Source organism: Myotis nattereri, assembly GCF_964212035.1.
Source record: "Myotis nattereri genome assembly, chromosome: 3".
Taxonomy (NCBI): domain Eukaryota; kingdom Metazoa; phylum Chordata; class Mammalia; order Chiroptera; family Vespertilionidae; genus Myotis; species Myotis nattereri.
In genome coordinates this window covers 101858297-101880372 of record NC_138077.1, presented here as the reverse complement: position 1 = coordinate 101880372, position 22076 = coordinate 101858297, and positions in this window count along the sequence as shown.

Below are 22076 nucleotides of genomic sequence, written 5' to 3'. Positions count from 1 at the left end.
TGGGGGAAGCCGAGTGTTGCTTTCATGGAACCAGGTCCATGGTGCCGTTCCTATGTAAATTGCCAGTGCGCATCACGGCAGGTCCTGAATTGAGTGTCTTCCCCCTGGTGGTCAGTGCATGTCATAGCAACAGGTCAGACAGACACTTAGCATATATCCTATATAATAAAAGGCTAATATGCAAATCTACTGAACAGCTGAACAACTTTGGTCACTATGACGTGCACTGACTACCATGGGGCTGATGCTCAATGCAGGAGCTGCCCCTTGGTGATCAGTGTGCTCCCACAGGGGGAGCGCCACTCAGCCAGAAGCCTGGTTCATGGCTGGTGAGCACAGCAGCTATGGCAGGAGCCTCTTCTGCTTCCATGGCAGTGCTAAGGATGTCTGACTGCTGGCTTAGCCTCCTCCCTATAGGGGAGCAGTCAGATATCCCCCGAAGGCTCCTGGACTGCAAGAGGGTGCAGGCCAGGCTGAAGGACTCCCCCCCCCCCCCCGAGTGCACCAATTTCATGCACCAAGCCTCTAGTATATAGATAATATTAACAGAAGTGTCTTGGGAGTGTCTTTTTTTTTAAATATATATTTTATTGATTTTTCACAGAGAGGAAGGGAGAGAGATAGAGAGAGTTAGAAACATCGATGAGAGAGAAACATCGATCAGCTGCCTCCTGCACATTGCCCACCGGGATGTGCCCGCAACCTAGGTACATGCCCTTGACCGGAATCGAACCTGGGACCTCTCAGTCCACAGGCTGATGCTCTATCCACTGAGCCAAACCGGTTTCGGCCTTGGGAGTGTCTTGATTAATTATGTCTGCTTATTCATAGCAATGAAAAGGGAAAAACATAATGAGCAGGGAGGCAAAGATATGTTGAGCAAAGATAAACTGTACTGATTTTACATCCCAAGAAAATATAATAAAGTGTTTTAAGCAGAGTGATAGAAAGTACAAAAATAGGAATGAAAGCTATGGGTCTTTTAAAAAAGCAATATTAAACCAAACATTGTTCAGAATGATGGTGAATAGGTTATACAATTGAAGTCCAGGGAGAATTTAGAAATCACTGAAGGAGTTAAAATTAGAGGGGCGGAGGAACCTCCTTAAATAAGAAACATAATCAACAGTAGAGGCCTGGTTCATGAAAATTTGTGCACTCTGGGGGGTCCCTCAGGATGGCCTGCACATTTTCACAGTCTGGGGCCCCTCGGGGAATGTCCACCTGCCGGCTTAGGCCCACTCCCCAGGGGACCGGGTCTAAGCTGGCAGTCAGACATCCCTCTGGCAGCCTGGGAGCCCTCAGGAGATGTCCTACTGATAGCTTAGGCCTGCTCCCCAGACATCCTTACTGCTGTAGAGGAGGCGAGAGAGGCTCCAGCCACTGCCACTGCACTTGCCGCCCTCAGCCCAGCTTGTGGCTCAGTAGTGCTCCCCCTGTGGACGTGTACTGACCACCAGGAGGCAGTTCCTGCTTTGAGTGCCTGCCCCCTGGTGGTCAGTGCTCATCATGGCAACCGGTTGTTCCACTGTTAGGGTCAATTTGCATATTACCCTTTTATTATATAGGATAATAGTCTTATTTGTCATATCCAGGATGCAGAGCAGGTATACCCTTAGTAATGTATAAAAGGATGGGAGGATTCTAACAACCCTTTGGACCACACCTGTATCTCCATTTGCAAAGCAAGACATGGAGAATTTTTCCTCTATTCAAGCTTTTCTTTATAATTCCTGAACATAAAATGTAAGAATTAGATTCAAAATAACTATTACCAAGAAAACCCAGATTAATTTTTTTCCTAATATGTGCCTAAAAACACCTTTAAAAATTGTTCGTCTTTTAAAAAAATTGTTGTTAGAATAAATTTACGCACTAAATATCTAGACCTGACCATGAGTGTCAGTCAGGAATTCCAAAGGCACCCTGGGCACCCTTTTTCATTACTTGACAATAGACAAGCTGCATTGAAGTCAGCAAAAAAAGCTGCATTTCAAATCCAAATTCCTTGGCGCTGGCCCACTAGTTCAATTGATTTGAGTGTCATCTCAATACACCAAGGTTAAGGGTTCAATCCCCAGTCAGGGGACATATAAGAATCAACCAATAAATTCATAAATAAGTGAACAACAAATAAATGTTTCTCTCTCTCTCTCTCTCTCTCTCTCTCTCTCTCTCTCTCTTCCTTTCTCTTTCTCTCTCTAAAATCAATACTTAAAATTAAAAAAAAAAATCCCCATGTTATGGGTGGGTCTTTCCACCCAGCAGGAGTTTTTACAAATTTGCAGAAATTCCTTAGGTCTTTAGTAGCTGAGCTGTAATCTCTGGCACCTAACCTGCTAATGGCTGAGTCTAAAATGTTTAGAACTTCACTTCAAGGAACATTTACACATGTCATAAACTTACCAAAACATCACTAATTATTCCTTGATTAGTTTCCTAAAAAGGCAACCTGACGGTGCGCCCCTCAGTCCAGGGATCTAAGTCTCTTAAGCCTGTTCTGGAACTTCTCTGGCATAGAGAAGCAGAGAAATGGGAATTGTGAGGTAATTTAATGCCCCCAGGGCAGTTCTTGGCCACTGGGAGACAGAAGCCAATGGGTAAACATTTTCCTGTTTTTCCTTTGAGTGGATTATCCTGAGATGTGTGTCTTATGGATTCTCAGGATGACTCATACTATTGAGCGTCTTACCAGCCTTAGAAATGGCAAGTGAAAAACTCATCCTGGGTCATTTCCTTTCTCTCCATGTAGCTCACTGCTTACCCCTTGTTCCTGCTGCTGTGGAATCACACTCCCAAATATGATACTCAAATATCAATCTTTGCCTGAAGCATTTTTAGGGAAAACAGGGTACAACAGCCAATGGTGGGGCCATGTTCTGCTTTCATGGTAAGAAGTAAAGCAGCAGGATATAATCCTATGAGTCCAGCTGCCCTGTGGGCCCTGATGTGCTTCTCTGTGGGACGATGTTGGCATGGAGATGTTTGCCACCTCTCACCAACCTCTGCTTGTAGGTTTCTGGAGTAAAACCCCGTGCTGTGTGTGTTTGTATAATTTGCCCCCATTTTCTTCATATCCTTGCTCCATTGACTGTTATAGAAAAATTCCAATGAGCCATTTTTGCTTTTCCAAGGTTTTTAGCTAATGTATTGGTCTCCAAAAAACATGTACATATATAAATGTAGGAGGCTGTGTATGCGAATATATTTGCATACTCCTCTTGGGGTTGGTTTGTTTGAAAATGATGTTAAATTTCACCAACTAGTAAAGTTGAACTACTAAAGCACGGTGAGAGGGTATGTTCATTTTTAAACCCTGACACATCTGTAAACCATACAGTGCTATCTCTGGCAACTTTCGTACACTTCACATTGATAATAAACTTACCAAATTAGATAAAATATAAAATAAATAACACAATGTGAAGACCGCAATAAGTCTTCGTTAAATTTTGGTTTCCTTTCCCTACTACCACAGGAATTTACATTTCCTTTCTCCGGTTCTGTGGACATGAACTGAAAAATAGAACTTCCTACATATGACAAATGTTCAGAAGCTTGTGTTACATTTTTGGCAATGCTATTAATGTCAGTGAGTTTCTTCAGAAACCTGTATTGATGCCATTTTAATATTTGAAATGGTTCATTTGGCGAATGCAAACAGCACCAAGCAGTAGGATTCTGTGGCCTTTTGCCTGGATAATGGATGTAGAACTAGGTCCTAACTGAATTTTCTTGTTCTTTTGTTCTTTTTTAAAATGCAGATCATACATCAGGAAAAAAAAAAACCAAAAAACTGCTAAGGTCTCTGTCATAGTCAGTATCTATCATCTGCAGGGACAAGGAATGCCTTGGGCTGCAAATTCCTTAGAAACTACCAGTCACTTTCTCCTTTCCTCCAACTTGTCCCTCATCACCCAGGAACTATCTTCCTCTGCTAAAATCTGTCGGGAACTGGAGACAAACCTTTACTCTAAGACTTTAAAACTTGATGGTGCATCCTGGCCAGGTGGCTCAGTTGGTTGGAGCATTGTCCTGGACATCAGTTGGGCTTGATTCTGGTCAGGGTGCAGAGGGGAGGCAATCCATCTATGTTTCTCACCTCTCTCTTTCTCCTGCTGCCCCCTCTTCTTCTCTCTCTCTCTCTCTCAAATTGATTAAGCACACACACACTCACACACACAACTTGATGGTGCATGGATTTATGTCCTCTCTGCCTTTCCCTACCTAGAACCTAGAATTTTTTTACATACCTCTAAATGGCCTATTTACATTGTCATGTGCATGAGGACATGTGTAGTATTTCATTTTGCTTGCAATTAGGTGGATTCTCCCCTACGCTTTCTGGAATGTATAAGACCATCGAAAAGTAATATAAAATTACTTTGTGTGTGTGTGTAATTTCTACTTAGACCATCATTTCAAATCAAAGATGTTATTTACTGGTTGACATCTATCATTCCTTTATAATTAACTTTTCAGTCTGGGGAAATATGTTAAGATTGAATGAATGTCTTCAGGAAGCTCACTGGTTGCCTCTTACCCTTGAAAAGAGCTGGGTTAACTCCTGCATTGTGCAAACCACTCTTTCATAATGATAACAGCTCTAGATACATTACAGAAAAAAATGCTTTATCACATACAATTATACTGTTTAGAATAAATTCAGTTCTGAAGCCAAAACAGCCACAGTGAGGTATGTTTCTATTCCACAATAATGAACATGATTACGGTACATGGTTAGAATGAGAGTTCAGCATTGTGAGTACTCCCTAAAGCCATATTTTTTAGGAAGTCTTTGGAACACAAAAGAACATTGCTTTCAATAAATCAGCCTATTCTTTCCAGTGTATATGAACATTAGCTGATTGCTATTGTTTTTCTGATAATATGTTTTACTATCTATATTTCCCTATGAATTATATTACTTAAGAGAAGGAAATGCACCTTACACATTTAAAAATTTATAGCTTTGAGTGTATACCACAACCTTCTAAATGAATTATTGATTTGATGAATTTGGTTTGGTCTTAGTGACACAGCTTATAATTTTAATACAATATGGTACAATTTCCCAGACTGAATTTTCCAAAGACCATATACACCCCCAAAGTTGAACATAATCCATAGCTTTATTAAGTTTAAGATTCCTATACCTATTAATCAGTACATTGCATACAAAATGACATATCTACAAAAAGGCACAGATTCTCCTTTATCAATTAATATTTTTTTAAAATGTAACCTAGGAATAAAGTCATTTAGGGGTGATTGTTAAACATCGCTGCAGGTTACTTATATTTCATATCTTCTGATCAGAATCTCTGGGGTTAGGGGCTAGGAATTTGCATTTTTAATAAATTCCCTGGTTGGTTCTTCAAAATACTAAAGTATAAGACCCACTCATCTGAAAGCTTACATAACAGAAGCTTAAAATTCTACTTTGGTGATAGGAACCTGTCTGTTTTCCACACTGACTTTGTTGCACTAGGATACTCCACAAGATGAGAATCAGCACTTTTTTCTTGCAGAGTAAGAAAGACACCTTCACTTTCCTAAAGTAAATAATAGCAAAATTAAGAATGAGCTATAAATTATAGTAAATGCTGATAACTTGAAATCTCCAAAATGGAATAAATTACTGACTATTGCACTTTAAATGGGCATTAAGAGTGTTCCAAATTACCAATATTTTCCATTTTGATAAATTGGCTTTAATTTTTTATCAGACTATGTATAAGTATCCCCTGTAGCATGTGCCAGACAGTTCCATTAGGCATTCTCAATTGCATTTATTTTCTTTAATGTATAAACTGTATAAACTAAAGATAGTTTGGAGAGCCTGATGCCCAACTCCATCATGCTGCTTGGACTAGTGCCCCTGGGTTTGGGGCTGTGTTCACACTGAACCCTAGGAAAAAACTATGAAAGTGCAGAGGAGCATAAGTTGGAGTGTCATTACTTTTTTATTTGATTTTGAAAACATTGCTCATAAATGCAAAAATAAAAATAAAAATTCTGGTTAAAATGAAACAATTTGATGAGCAATGAGAAGATATTTGTTCCACTTTATGCAAAAGGGGGTGGGTGCGTATAATAAAGGCACTCAAGCCCTGGGAGTCTAAGAGAGCATAATTAACTCCTTGGCACCATGAGATAGACTCTCCCTGCATGTGGTTCATTGCCAGTAAAGGACATGCCTGGAACTGCTGGCCAAGAAGAATTACAGGCATTTGCTGTTACTTTAAAATATTCATGTTTCAGCTACAACACCGCATATTTTCAATTGACAGATATGGAAAAAAAAATAAATAAACCTCCTTTTTTATTTCCTTTCCTGGCATAAGAACCCTACATTATTAACTCTTTCATTTAACAAACTGGTAGTTTTCATTACCATTATGAACTTAGAGCTCTCATATTTTGAAATCAGCGCATCAACCTATTTTTTTAAAATAATACCCAAATCTGGAGAATGTATTTACCCACTAAGATCTGTCTGATGCAGATTTATGCATTTTGACTGAAAATTGAACACAACATTGCAAATCATGGCAATGGTAGTTGAAACAGTGGTTCTTCCCCCTGAAGCAGAAATTAAAAAATGCACAAAAAACAGTGGGCAGAACTTCGAAGGCTGTAGCGAGTTTAAGAACAGCCTGCTGACAAATAGATCGTAAAAACAAAGATCATGTTCTAAAGCAAAATGAAGAGGACTATATAGAAATTATACACACCTAAGCAAAAATCATTTTTAAATTTGTTCTTTCAATTCTATCTCTATTGAAAGGAATTTCCTTCGTCTTTTGCAAAAAAATGAAAATAGTTGCACAAGAGCCAACTAATATACCCTAAGACTCAGCATTAAGGACGAAAAGAAAAAAGTTATGAATGGTTTTCCTATTAAGTTACTAATGCATCCTTTTTGATACCAGGTGCTTTATGTATTGAGAACCAAAAAGCAAAGATCACTGCTTGCTGAGTGAACTCTAGATTTGAAGAATGGGCCTGTGATTAAAACTCAATATTGCCTATGAAATAGGTATATATGGATAATATTCCACTGTTTTTGTTTGTTTATTTGTTTGTTTTCTATAAAGCTCTCTATATTATTCTCTGAATTTTTACCTTTATCTCATTCTCAGGTCAATTACTTGTGACCTATTATCCAAATATCTCTGCAAATAATCCCCTCCCTGACACCACCAAATCTCATATAAAACAACCCAATAGTAGATATATAACCACATTCTCTGTGTGGCTCAGAAGCCGGCACAGGGCCTTACATGTGGCAGGTGCTTTCCATATGCAGGTTGAATTAAAATTAAATATATTCTTTCTGGTGTTAGCCATTTAGCTCAGTGGATAGAGTGTCCTGGGTTCGATTCTGTGTCAAGGGTACATACCTCAGTTGCAGGCTCTATCCAGGACCTGGTTGGGACATGTGCAGGAGGCAACCAGTCAATATGACTCTCTCACATCAATGTTTCTCCCTCTAGCCCAGCTGTGGGCAAACTATGGCCCGCGGGCTGGATCTGGCCCGTTTGAAATGAATAAACCTAAAAAAAAAAAAACCGTACCCTTTTATGTAATGATGTTTACTTTGAATTTATATTAGTTCACACAAACACGCCATCCATGCTTTTGTTCCGGCCCTCCAGTCCAGTTTAACAACCCATTGTGGCCCTCGAGTCAAAAAGTTTGCCCACCCCTGCTCTAGCCTCTACCCCCAACTCCACTCTCTCTTTAAAAAAACATCAATGGAAAAATATCCTTAGGGTGAAGATTAACAACAACAACAACAAAAATGAATAAATATATCCTTTCTGCAGAAACCTGCCATGTTAAATTATTATAATTTCTAAAATTCTCTTTACCCATACAGCAGATTCTTTATCAGCTTGGTTTATAATAGTCTCTTAGACCCTTAACAAAACTCATATTTATTATGAATGTTTTTGTAACTAAACCATACTTAACAATGTGCTTCATTGTTGTTAAAAATGGCAATTCAGGAAACATTTCATTTGTTTTCTAATTTACATTTTCTAATTTACTCATTTTCAATAGGTACCACATGCTTTAAATTCAAAGTGTGGTATTGGTCACTTAAAGAAATCAATACTAATGATCAACTTGACATTTTGATAGAACTTGACAGTTTTCAAGGCTTCCAGGGAATACTTCCTCTGATGTTCATAATGGTCACTTGTAACATATACAACACTAACTTCATCTCCGTTAAAAGAGGAAATTGAATATTCCAATGAATTATACAGTCACTGTATATCATCTCTGGATTCTTCATAAGAACTTTGTACTTCTGTTGTTTTTTTAAAGGGAGAGGGTCCACACCTTACACATTCAAAAATGACAGAAGCAGTTTATGTGTGCACTTCTTTACTTCATTATTGCAAATAATTGGGCTAAGTTAATTTTTGGATGCAGGCAGAATAATATAAAACTCTATTTACAAGATTTTTATTAATGGTTAGGCCAGATTTTTTCTTATTGAAGATTTGCAAACACTCGGAATTGAGGACATTTTTTTAAAAAAAGTGATGGGATATGAGTTCTGCAAAAGTTTTAAATTTCAATGGAAAACTTTAAAAATCATTTTGTAGCTTATAAACAAACTAGAAGCCCGGTGCATGAAAATTCATGCACTGGAGGGGGGTGGGGGTCCCTCAGCCAGGCCTGCCCCTCTCACAGTCCGGGAGCCCTCAGGGGTAGGAGGCAACCGAGTGATCAGGGGAAGGCAATGCCCCATCACACCTCAGCTGCTGCCACTGCCGACAGCACAAGCCTTGGCCGGCACTGGTTATCTGAGCCTTGGGTGGCCCAGGGCAGCTGGGCAACTGCCATCCGAAGCTTTCCTGTGCCTTGGGCCCACCCTGAGTGGCTGGGCAGCTGACATCTGAGGCTTGCCTGTGCCTTGGGCCAGCCCTGGGTGGCTGAGGGCAGGTCTGGCCACACCGTGTGCCTCCCACCACCCTGCCCCCCAGCTGGGCTAAAAGGATTGTGGGACTCTGGCAGGACTGAGGGGATTGGGCACTGCCATCTGGTGGCTATGGGTGCCACCATCTTTGTGATTGTGTGATGGTCAATTTGCATATTCCCTCTTTATTAGGAAATCTTCTTATTTGAAATAGGAAATTACAATTTAAAGCTTCAGTCTCAGTCAGCTTGTGCTGCCATAACAAAAACCATAGACTGGGTGGCTTAAAAACAGAAATTTATTTCCTCACTAGAGGACCAGTGCACAAAAATTTGTGCACTCGGGGGGGGGGGTGTCCCTCAGCCCGGCCTGTGCCCTCTCGCAGTCTGGGACCCCTCAGGAGATAACGACCTGCTGGCTTAGGCCTGCTCCCAGGTGGCAGAGGGCAGGCCCAATCCCTAGGTGCAGCCCCTGGTCGGGCTCAGAGCAGGGTGGATCAGGAGGTTGCGATGCCACCCTCAGTCACACTCAGGGTAGGGATGATTGGGGGGTTGGGGCACTCCCCTCTGTCACACTCAAGGCAGGGTTGATGGGGAGGTTGCAGCACCACCCCCTGTCACGCACAGAGCAGGGCCAATCAGGAGGTTGGGGCGCTGCCCCCTGTCACGCACAGAGCAGGGTTGATCAGGGGATGGGGAGCTCCCCCCTGCCACACACAGAGCAGGGCCAATCAGAGGCTTGGGGAGCTCCCCCTGTCACACACAGAGCAGGGCCCGTGGGGGGGCTTGGGGCGCCGCACCTTGTCACACACAGAGCAGGGCTGATCAGGGGGTTGGGGCACCTTCCTCTGTCACGAACAGAGCAGGGAGGATAGGGAGGTTGTGGCCCCGCCCCCTGTCACAAACAGAGCCACAGGGCAATCAGGGGGTTTGGGCGCTGCCCCCTGTCACGCTGATCCTGGTGCCAGGATGCCTCGCTGCTCCGCTGATCCCGGTGCTGGGAGGCATATTACCCTTTTACTATATAGGATAGAGGCCTGGTGCATGGGTGGGGGCCAGCTGGTTTGCCCTGAAGGGTGTCCCGGATCAGGGTGGGGGTCCCGCTTAGGTCCCTGGCCAACCTGGATGAGAGGATGATGGCTGTTTGCAGCTGGTCACACCCCCTTCACGGTGGGGGTCCCCACTGGGGTGCCCTGCCAGTCTGGGTGAGGGGCTGAGGGCCGTTTTCAGGCTGGCAGGTGACTGAAGCTCCCAACCTGCCCTTTTTTTCTTTTTTTTTATTCTGGGCCAGCTTTAGCTCTGAGGCTTGGCTCCAGCTCTGAGGCCTCGGCTGCTGAAAGCAGGTATCTGGTTTGTTTGGGTTCTATAATTGTAACACTGTTGCAGTCCTGCTCACTCCAGCTCTGAGAGCCCAGCTGGCTGAAAGCAGGGATCTGCATTTGTTCTATAATTGAAACAATGTTGCGGTCCTGTTGGCTGAAGCCTGGCCGCCTGAAAGCAGGTTCCTGGGGTTTTGTTTAGCTTCTATATTTGTAACAATATTTCAAACTGCAAGCTCAGAGGCCAGCAAGGCAGGCCGGGAACGTTGGCTTTCTCCGTCACTGAAGCAAGCAAGTCTCATGTTTGCTTCAAGCTGCCTGGCTGCTGGCCGCCATCATGGCTGGCAGTTAATTTGCATATTGCCCTGATTAGCCAATGGGAAGGGTAGTGGAGGTACGGCTAATTACCATGTTTCTGTTTTATTAGATAGGACTAGAGGCCCGGTGCACAAAAATTTGTGCACTCGTGGGGCAGGGTTCCCTCAGCCCGTCCTGTGCCCTCTCGCAGTCTGGGACCCCTCGAGAGATAATGACCTGCTGGCTTAGGCCTGCTCCCGGGTGGCAGAGGGCAGGCCCAATCCCTAGGTGCAGCCCCTGGTCGGGCTCAGAGCAGGGCCAATTGGGGAGTTTGGGCGCCGCCCCTTGTCATGCACAGAGCAGGGTGGATTGGGAAATTGTGATGCCACCCCTAGTCACTGTCAGGGTAAGGCAGATTGGGGGTTGGGGCACCGCCCCCAGTCACACTCAAGGCAGAGTAGATAGGGAGGTTGGGGCGCTGCCCCCTGTCATGCACAGAGCAGGGCCCATCAGGGGGGTTGGGGCTTCGTACCCTGTCACGCACAGAGCAGGATCGATCAGGGGGTTGGGGAGCTCCCCCCGTCACTCACAGAGCAGGGCCGATCAGGGGCTTGAGGAGCTCCCCCCTGTCACACACAGAGCAGGGCCGATCAGGGGGTTGGGGCGCCGCACTCTGTCACACACAGAGCCGCAGGGCAATCAGGGTGTTGGGGAGCTCCCCCCTATCAGGCACAGAGCAGGGCTGATCAGGGGGTTGGGGCGCCTTCCCCTGTCACGAGCAGAGCAGGGCAGATAGGGAGGTTGTGCCCCCCCCATGTCACACACAGAGCTGCAGGGCAATCAGGGGGTTTGGGCGCTGCCCCCTGTCACTCTGATCCCAGTGCTGGGTGGACTCGCGGCTCCGCTGATCCCGGTGCTGGGAGGCATATTACCCTTTTACTATATAGGATAGAGGCCTGGTGCACAGGTAGGGGCCGGCTGGTTTGCCCTGAAGGGTGTCCTGGATCAGGGTGGGGGTCCCCACTGGGGTGCCCTGCCAGTCTGGGTGAGGGGCTGAGGGCTGTTTTCAGGCTGGCAGGTGACTGAAGCTCCCAACCTGCCCTTTTTTTCTTTTTTTTCTTTTTTATTCTGGGCCAGCTTTAGCTCTGAGGCTTGGCTCCAGGTCTGAGGCCTCCGCTGCTGAAAGCAGGTATCTGGTTTGTTTGGGTTCTATAATTGTAACACTGTTGCAGTCCTGCTCACTCCAGCTCTGAGAGCCCAGCTGGCTGAAAGCAGGGATCTGTGTTTGTTCTATAATTGAAACAATGTTGCGGTCCTGTTCTCTGAAGCCTGACCGACTGAAAGCAGGTGTCTGGGGTTTTGTTTAGCTTCTATATTTGTAACAGTGTTTCTTAAACTGCAAGCTCAGAGGCCGGCAAGGCAGGTGGGGAACATTAGCTTTCTCCGTCACTGAAGCAAGCAAGCCTCCTGTTTGCTTCAAGCTGCCTGGCTGCCGGCCACCATCTTGGTTAGCAGTTAATTTGCATATTGCCCTGATTAGCCAATGGGAAGGTTAGCGGAGGTATGGCTAATCACCATGTTTCTCTATTATTAGATAGGATAGTTCTAGAGGCTAGAACATCAAGATTAAAGTGGCAGATAAATGATTTTATTTCTAGTGAGAGCTTTTCTCCTTACTTACAGATGGTCACTGTTAGAGTCACTGAAGGAGGAATACACAAGGCCAAAGTGTTAAGGGTTTATAAATTTATTAGGTCATCTGGATACCAGATGGGCTGAGCCCCAAAATGATGCCAGCACCTAGGGATGGGGATTCATAGATTTTTAAAGGACTCTAGGTAGGCTTTTTCTGGGTGGAGAATTATCTGGGAGGATACAGATCCTGAGAAAGTTAGAAGAAGGATAATGGTCTTAGCAAGTGGAATGTGGTCTAAGTGAAAGGGAATGTCTGTTGTGAAGTGGTCTAAAGGTCAGTTCCCAGGGGAGGGGGTATTGACTCAATTATTTGATCAGATCTAATATTCCACCCTTTTTGTTTATGGAATAAGGACAGAGGTCATATCTTTTGTAGTTACTTCCTGCTGAGGAGGGGGAATGTTGAGATAATAAGGGGATGGACTTTGATTGCAGTTGGCTGGAACACTGTATAAATTCTTCATGGTTGGAGAGAGGGGTTGCAGCAGCATGACTTCCCTGAGAGACTGGTTGGTGAAGGCTCCAAAGTGGTCCTGAAGGAAAGATGAAAAATGGAACAGAATACATGGGCCAAAACGAGGATGAGGAATTGGAATGTTAATGGTCCTATAAAGGGAAGTAGCCAGGTATACCAATTTATATTCTTTAGCCAATAATCCCATGAATTTGATTGATGTTCTCTAATCTTTGCAGCCTTTCTGTTAATTTTTGGGTGGCATCTCTGACTAGGCTAGACTGATTGACATAAAAACAACATTCTTCCTCCAGAAAGAGGCATAGGCCTTCTTTCTCTGCAGTTAGGAGGTCTAGTCCTCTCTGATTTTGGAAAGTGACAGCTGCTCATGAGTCTATCTGATCCTGAATTTGAACTAAACTTTTGGCAATATCATCTAGGCTTTCTTGTAGATCCTAAGACAGGATTTCAAACTATGATAGAGCGTTGGTTAAGCCCCCTATGCCAGTCTCAACACCTACTGAGATACTGAGGGTTATGAGGAAAAGGATTATCTGGGCTGCTCTTTTTTATTGGATATGATGGGTTACAGGGTTGGGTAAAGACTGATTATTAGGAACTACATATATTGGGTGAGAGATAGATAAGAGTACAGTTTCCTGTTCAGTTGGTTGGGAAGCAAATGTATGTGTTTTCCCCGCAGAAGACAAAAAAATCTCTGATCATGGAGACAAGCTGAAAGGTGTAAGGAGAAGAGGTGAATTAAAGGGTATTGTTATGCCCAGAGTTCGGGGTCCCCAATAATCCACCACCAGGGAGCCTCCTCCGATGCAAAAGCAACGAGTCTTTATTGATCAATTCTAGAATTGGCTCCCAGCCTCTATCCGGCACAGCGGTGAGGCGAGAGAGCGTGTCCCAGGAGAACAAAGGTTATATAGGGCTAGCTATTTGGGGTGGGCTTTAGGGGTGGCGTGAGTTACAGAGATTGGTCAGGGTTTTACAGCATAAGGGTCAGGAAGTGACCATCACATTCTGAAGGTTGGAGCCGTCCTCCACTGTAGCCTTATTAGGACCGTAGCTACATTTCTGGGGCTTCATTGGTCCACTCAGGTGGGTGGTTCGGAGAGTTAGGACAATACCAGCATTCTTGTGGTCACTCCCGGGGGGGGGGGGCGGCTTGGGCTGGCTGAGGGCCCAGCCTTGCAAGACAAGATAGAGGAGATGGAGAAGAGTATGTCCCTGCTTCGTCCTTGAAGAGGGAGGAGGGTGCATTTCTGCTTAGTTCTGCTTAGTTCTTTCAAGTTCCGTTCTGTCCCTTCAGTATGAGGTTCCTTTTTCAGGTTCCAAGCTCCAAATCAAAAGCATAGTCACCACGGCACTACTGATAAGAGGTGACAGATGAGTAATTGCAGTGAAAGTGGGTGGGGACAGTAGAATGGGCTATTATCCAAGGGAACAGCAAAAGGGAAGGAAAGAAGAAGTTGAAGCCTAGGGCTGGATAGTTGGATAAGAGGTAAAATGGACTGGCTGTAGGAAATAACCATTGGCTTCCGGGGAGAGCTGTAGAGTTATTTGAGATATGAAAGCAGGTCCATTATCTAATCTGATTGTAATGAGGTGGGTAGGCTCAATCGGGGAATAATATACTGAATGAGAGTTTGAGTGACCTCAGTGGACTTTTCAGATGTAGTGGGGAATGCTTCTATCCAGCCTGAGAAGGTATCTACTAGGGTTAAGAGATATTTGGTTCTTTTAGTAGGGGCATGTGAACGGGGTCAGTGTCCAGGGATTTGGCACCTTGCCTGGTGAGTAGGTAAGAAAGGTCTAACCTGTCCTGGGGGAGATACTGAGTCACAAGTAGAACAGGTGTTGGTGATATCTTGCAGTAGGGAGGCTAGGCTAGGACAGTGATGAGGTGTTTTAGGAGCTGTAAAAGCATTCTGTATCCTATATGTAGGGAATAGTGAATAGCCTGTAAGATATTACAGGCCTATCCCTGGGGAGGGATATAGTTTCCCTCAAATTGTAACCATGGACCTTCCTGAGTAGCCCCAAGAGCTAATAGGGACTGAAGTTCCTCTGGAGTGTGTTTGGGAGTTATATGAGGTTTAGCTAAGAGTTGGGGAGATGGAGGCTTCCTCTGAGCCGCTGTCTTGGCCTCCTGGTCTGCTTTGTTATTTCCCTGTCTTACAGGATCATTCCTAACTTGGTGTCCTCTGCAGTAAATGACTTTTAAGAAGGCTTGAAAAGGGGAGAGAGTTCCTAAATACCAAGCAGGAAGGCCTGTTGAGGTTTTCAATGATAGTGTCAAGGACTGTGAATGAGTGGTAGAAATAAAGGATGTAAGCAACAGGAGAGAGCCTGGGTGGGATGCTTTAACTTAGTAGGAGAGAAGGGGTCCCTTTGGATGTCAGGAATGATCAGTTCCTGATTCACTGGACAAACTTTTCTAAGACTTTCAAAAACCTTTCTACCCATTCACAAATAACCAGCTTTAGCCCAAAAGTAAACAACCAGCATTTCTTAGATTGACATTAATGAACACACTTTAAACACACTCTTACTTTCAAGAAAATATACCTTCAACACAGTACAAGAGAACTTCTGTAATAAAAGCTAAGAGTAGGTGAATTTAAAACTTGTCTAACAATCAATGTTTCAGTATTTTATGTTATTTTAAAATATTTAGATGTTTATGATTTAACCCAGCAATGCTTCAAAGCCTTTAAGTTACTGAAGACTTTGGGAAATTATGTATAGGCCTATGAGGCTGGAGAAAAGGTGGGGAGGAGGAGGGAGCAGGCCCTTCAGCCTGTTCTATAACTGCAGTTTCTTGTCCTTCAGTCTTTTGGATTTAAAGCTCTCACATTTTTCCTTAGAGATAACATGCTAAGGTTTGAGTGATAATGCCTTCTGGTTCTGATAGTAGCAGGATTGTTAAGTAAGCATTTGCAGGTTTTCAATAAAAAAAGTTGTTCTTTGGGAAGGTCAGGCGAGAAGGTTCTGAGGTGAGAGTAGTTTTCAGAGTATTAAAGGGGTGAAAATGCTGGCCTTGGGATCTAAAGGCTCAGTGAGAGGTCCCTTCATGTCAGAGAGGGGCTTTGTGAAAAGACTAAAGTTGGGAACCCAGAGGCCAGAGTATCCAGTGAGCTCAAGAAAAGAGAGTATTTCTTGTCTAGAGGAGGGGACTACATGGAGGAGATAATACATTTATGGTCTAAGGTAATGGCTCTACTTTGTGAGGTAAGAGTTAAACTGAGGTAGGTAACTATGGTTCAGGACAACTGGGCCTTATGAAGGGATCTAAGGTAGCCCCAGTCAGTCACCAAGGCAGAAGGAGAAAAGAGTGGATAAAGGGGGTGTTTAGTAAGATGCAGAGTAGAGGTGAGGTGGCTAATGGCTGTGAAACTAATCCTTCAACCCCTATAATGGAGACTGAAGAGGGAACAAGGGTCCCAGCAAATTCAGGGAGGGCAGAATGAATGGCCCCAGTGACAGTTAAAAAGGAGATTGGCTTACCTGCCACCACAATCATTACCCGAGGCTCTGTCCTGGTGATGTAAGTCTGTGGGGCCTTGTCAGGGTCTGGAAAGCTTCAGTCTTCAGTTGCCAGTACCAGAAGGTCTGGGACCTCCAAACCAGATCCAGAGGGTGACCTTGCTGAGGTCCGACCTGGAGGGGCCAGACTACAGTATGATTTCCAGTGGCCTTCCCTTCCATACTTCAGGCAAGGCCCATGTTGGGGTGGGTTTGGGCAGGACGTGGCCTAGTGTCTTTCCTTGTTGCATTTGAAGCATGGATTTGGAGGAGGCTTAGCCCCTGACTTACCCTTGGTTGGGGGATCGGCACTTGGTTTGGGGTTCATGAGAGCTGTGGCTAGGAGTTGAAAGGCCTCCTTCTGAGCCTCAGCCTTGGCCTGATCTTGCCTTTGTTTTTGGATTTGGGCCTCCTCATCTTTATTATTAAAGACTATAAAGGCCAGGTTAATGAGGTCTTTTGAGGGGTTTGTGGACCTGTGTTTATTTTTCAAAGTTTGCAGTATATGTCAGGGACTGGTTAGGATATATAAAATGGATGTTCAGAAGAAGGGTTCCCTCTGGGGAAGTGGAGTCTAAGGTGATAAATTTCTGTAAGGCTTCTGTGAGGTGGGAAAGAAAGAGAGCTGGGTTTTAATCAGGGCCCTGAGTGATTTAATTGTTTATCCATAGATCACTGCTTAATGAGCAGCCTTTTTGAGTCCACTAATGAGGTTATTATATGGCTATGGCACTAGTGCCCTGGAGAATTAACTTACAGTCTCATCTTGAGTCAGTTTGGGGGACCATGTAAGCACCAACTGGGTTGGCTGCCTTGTCCTGTCTATGGAGGGATTGGCATGGTCCTGCTAGCCAGTTGCTCTCCTTATCCTCTGGGGTTAGAGAGGAGGGCAGGATGTAATAGATGTCGTGCGAGGTCAGGTCAGGTCATAGAACTGGATTAGATACTCAAATTCCTTAGTAAAGGTGGTCAGGTCAGTTAAAAAAGACCTGAGACACCTCAATCTGTGCAGAGTCAGACATGGAAAATGGGACTTGTACCCATAAGAATCTCAGTTCCTGCTACCTCCCTCAGGGGTAGAAAGGGCATGGGAATAGAAGTGGCTGTTGATGAAGGTGGTCTTTGGGTGGCCCGAGAGCAAGTGTTAGGTGGGGAAAAATCTGTATTGGAACTCAAGTTCTCGGGATTTGGGCTCTCAGGGACTGGGGAGAAAGTGGTTTCTGGTTAGGAGAGTCTTGATTTGGGGAATCTACTGCAGGTCAAGGAGAGGAGCATAAAGGGATGGAGGTCCTTAGTCTGCTGGGTCAAAAGTAGATTCAGAATCAGAAGTGTTAGGGGTATGATGTTTTGAGTGAAGGAGAAGGATCTGATTGGTAGAGCAGGACTGACAGAGAGAGGGTAAAGACTGAAGGGTAAAAAAAGACCTGCATGTAGCGAATCTCTGACCATTTTCCATTTTAGTGACAGCAATTACCTAAATTGCACAATGTGTTAAAATTGAAAGTCTTATTTTTAGGCCATTGAGACTTATTATCTAGTTTATATTGTGGAGGAACTTGGACCTGATCTCCCCTGTGAATCTAAGGCAGTCAAGAGTTTTAAGGAGACAGCCTAGAGGGGCCATTTTAGGGGGTTCAGAGGGAATTTTTCCCATGATAAGGAGAATAAGTATGTCCCATAAGCATGGGGAAGGTGAGTGACAGAACACAAATTCAAAGGTGACTGATTTGTTTATCAGGCATCCCCACTGCTAAACAAATCACCACAAGACATGAGGGATGACCTTCCACACTGGGTGTCCCCTGTCCAGAAGGTCCCAAAGCCGAATAGCTGAGGAGTCTTCTGGACTAGTGCTAGGACTTTCAAGATGAGAGGACTTTTGAAAAGTCAGTGAAAACGACTGGGCAGAAGACTCCAGATGAGGGAAGCTGTGGAATGTCACTCACCTAGAGAATATTGGCAGGTGTGAATGGAGGATAAGCAATAGAGAATGAGAAGTTCCCCATCCAGAGTCCTCCTTGGCTGTTTCAGGAGGGCCTGTAAGGTAGAGAGGCTTAATCGAGGCTGGTGATTATGTCATCCAAGTAGGATTCAGAGGTAAGCCCAGGATGAGCTGCTGCTGCTGTGTACTGCTCTCTAAATAGCAAACTTGGGGTGACTGAAGCTGGGGCAATGGCTCTCCTTACCCATGGAACGAACTCTCCTGGTTTTCAGCACCAAATGTTAGGGCCACCAAAGTAGGAACACACAAGCCAAAGTGGTAAGGGATTATAAATTTATTAGGTCATCTGTATGCCAGATGGGCTGAGCCCCAAAATGGCAGCAGACCCCAGGGATGGGGAGTCAGAGTTTTAAAGGACTCTAGGTGGGCTTTCTCTGGGGCAGAATTGTCAGGGTGGATCTGGATCTTGGGAAAATTAGCAGAGGAAGGATAATGGTCTCAGCAAGTGGAATGTGAACTAAGCAAAAGGGAATGTCAGTTGTAAAGGGGTCTAAAGGTCAGTTCCCAGGGAAGTGGGTATTGATTCAATCATTTGATCAGACTTAACAGTCATCTTCTCCCTGTATCCTCACATGACCTTTTCTCTGTACATTTAATTCCTTCCTTTGAGACCCCATCTCCAAATATAGCCACATTGGAAGTTGAAGCTTCAATAGATGACTTAGGGAGGAGTGGATAGGGGACGGACACACAAACGTTAGTACATAACAACTTCTCTTGCAGAATGTGACTTTAAGGTCTTAAAGTCATTGCTTCTCAAAATAGAGATTCTCACACAATTTTTTCTTCTAAGAGGTTTGTACATTCTTTAACTTCGATAAGAACTGAATTAGCATATTGAGTCATTCAAGGTATCAATTATAGCATAGTGGTTAAAATTACAGACTCTTAGAGTCTGTCCATCTATTTCTGATTACTAGCTCTGTCTTTTCCCTTGTGTTGTGGGCAATTTACCTAATTATCTTGCTTCAATTTCTTCATGTATAAAATAAGAATAATAGAAATAGCCGAAACCGGTTTGGCTCAGTGGATAGAGCGTCGGCCTGCGGACTGAGGGGTCCCGGGTTTGATTCCGGTCAAGGGCATGTACCTGGGTTGCGGGCATATCCCCAGTGGGAGATGTGCAGGAGGCAGCTGATCGATGTTTCTCTCTCATCGATGTTTCTAACTCTCTCTCTCCCTTCCTCTCTGTAAAAAATCAATAAAATATATATATAAAAAAAGAATAATAGAAATAATCTATACTAAGTTCATTATAAAGATTAAATGAAATAAATCCTCAAAATGCTTTAGCAAACTGCCTTGGCATAACATAATCATAATACACACGATTGATAATATTAATTTCAAAATGATGATACAACTGTGCTAAATGCACAGCACCAGGTTTGTAGTACACAGGCATGGTCACCTCAATTGGTCATATTTTCATTTTTACTCTTTCTGTAATTAAATGTTCACTCTTCATTGATTCTCCGTTGGAAATTCTTTTTCATTAATTTCATTCATAGGCTGGTTATCTTAAATAATGGCTCTTCTTGGTAAATAAAAGTATTTCTTATTTATATAAATACTAGAGGCCCAGTGCAAAAAAATTTGTGCACTCGGGGGGGTCCCTCAGCCCAGCCTGTGACCTCTCGCAGTCTGGAAACCCTCCGGGGATGACCAGCTGCTGGCTTAGGCCCGATCCCTGGGGGATCGGGCCTAAGCTGGCAGTCAGACATCCCTCTGGCAGCCTGGGAAGTCTAGGGGGATGTCCACTTGCCAGCAGAGAGCAGGCCTAAGCTGCAGTCAGACATCCTAAGCACTGCTGAGGAGGCGGGAGAGGCTCCCACCACCACCACTGTATTGGCAGCCATCAGCCTGGCTTGTGGCTGAGCAGAGCTCCCCCTATGGGAGCACACTGACCACCAGGGGGCAGCTCCTGCATTGAGCATCTGCACACTGGTGGTCAGTGTGTGTCATAGTGATCAGTCATTCCCAGTCACTCTGCTGTTAGGGTCAATTTGCATATTACCCTTTTATTATATAGGAGTGCCTGGCCAGCCTGGGTGAGGGGCTGATGGATGTTTGCAGGCTGGCCCCAGCCCCTTCAGGGTGGGGGTCTTCCCGCCCTGGGGTGCCTGGCCATCCTTGGTGAGGGGCTGAGGGCTGTTTTCATATTGGCCACACCCCCTTCAGAATGGGGGAGGGCCCTGCTGGGGTGCCTGGCAAGTCTGGGTGAGTGGCTGATAGCAGTTTGCAGGCTGGCCAAGCCCCCAGCAGGGACCCTCACCCCATGAGGGTGTGGCCTTCCTGGGTGAGTGGCTGATGGCTGTTTGCAGGCTGGCCACAGCCCCCAGCCACCCAAGCTCCCAGTGGAGGCTGGCTGGAAGCAGGTATCTGGGATTTATTTGTCTTCTATAATTGAAACTTTGTTGCCATGAGCGGAGGCCACAGCCAGCTCAGGGCTGGTGGGAAGCTTGGATTCCTCCATAGCCCGGGCAACCAAGCCTCCTGCTTGCTGCAGCTCCGTGGCTGCCGGCCGCCATCTTGGTTGGGTTAATTTGCATATAGTCACTCTGATTGGCTGGTGGGCATGGCTTAGTGCATAGCAAAGGTATGGTCAATTAGCATCTTTGTCTTTTATTAGTGTAGATATTCTGCCAAGATATTATTTTGATTTTGATATCTGGATTTTCAAACATATCCACATTAAGAATGATGGGCCAGCCCTGACTGGTTTGGCTCAGTGGATTGAGCATTGGCTTGTGGACTCAAGGGTCCCAGGTTCAATTCCAGTCAAGGGCATGTACCTTGGTTGTGGGCATATCCCCAGTAGGGGGTGTGCAGGAGGCAGCTGATTGATGTTTCTCTCTCATCAATGTTTCTAACTCTCTATCCCTCTCCCTTCATCTCTGTAAAAAATCAATAAAATATATATATTTTTAAGAATGATTGGCCCAACCAGTGTGGCTCAGTGATTGAGTGTTGACCCATGGACCAGGAGGTTCAATTCCCAGTCAGGGCACATCCCTGGAGTTGTGGGGGTGGAGGTTGCAAGAGGCAGCCCAATCAATGGTTCTCTCTCATCATTTATGTTGCTGTCTCTCTCTCCCTCTCCCTTCCTCTCTAAAATCAATAAAAAACCTATTTAAAAAAGAGATTTATTGGACATTTTTCCAAGAGCTTATGGAGTGACTTGAAGATTCCCTAGTCTATAAGGAGTGAAGTTGGCTAGAACACATGAAAACATTACTGGCTTTGGCATCATGTAAAGAAGCCTTCTTTTGGGGGAGTCTCAGTGAAATGTTGCAGGCACTCAGTAAGAACATTCAAGCACTGACTACTTTAAAAGATTGCTGACATTGATTCTCCAAAATTAAAGGTTGAGAATGACTTTGTGTAGTAACCATACCTTAGTCTAAGTGTTTTAATCAGTGTTTTGTTTAGCCTGTTTATATTCTTAGCAAATCAAGGGCATCAACAGCACAATGCTTTGACTTTTGAGTCTTCTTTCTCTAAAAATGGATCTACCTATCCACTCATCCAGCTCAGTTTCTCTCCTTGTCTGTCTCCTAGCTATCACTATAATATGAAGATAAGTGATTCACATCTGATAGGATAGCTTTGGGATACTTATACCAAAAAGTCCTGTAGGTGTATGTCTATTATGGTAATGCAAATGCAATGTTGAATGTTATCTTCTCTCTATGACACTCATTGCCTAGTCTACAATGGTCAGCAAACTCATTAGTCAACAGAGCCAAATATCAATAGTACAACAATTGAAATTTCTTTTGAGAGCCAAATTATTTAAACTTAAACTCTATAGGTAGGTATATTGTTATTAACT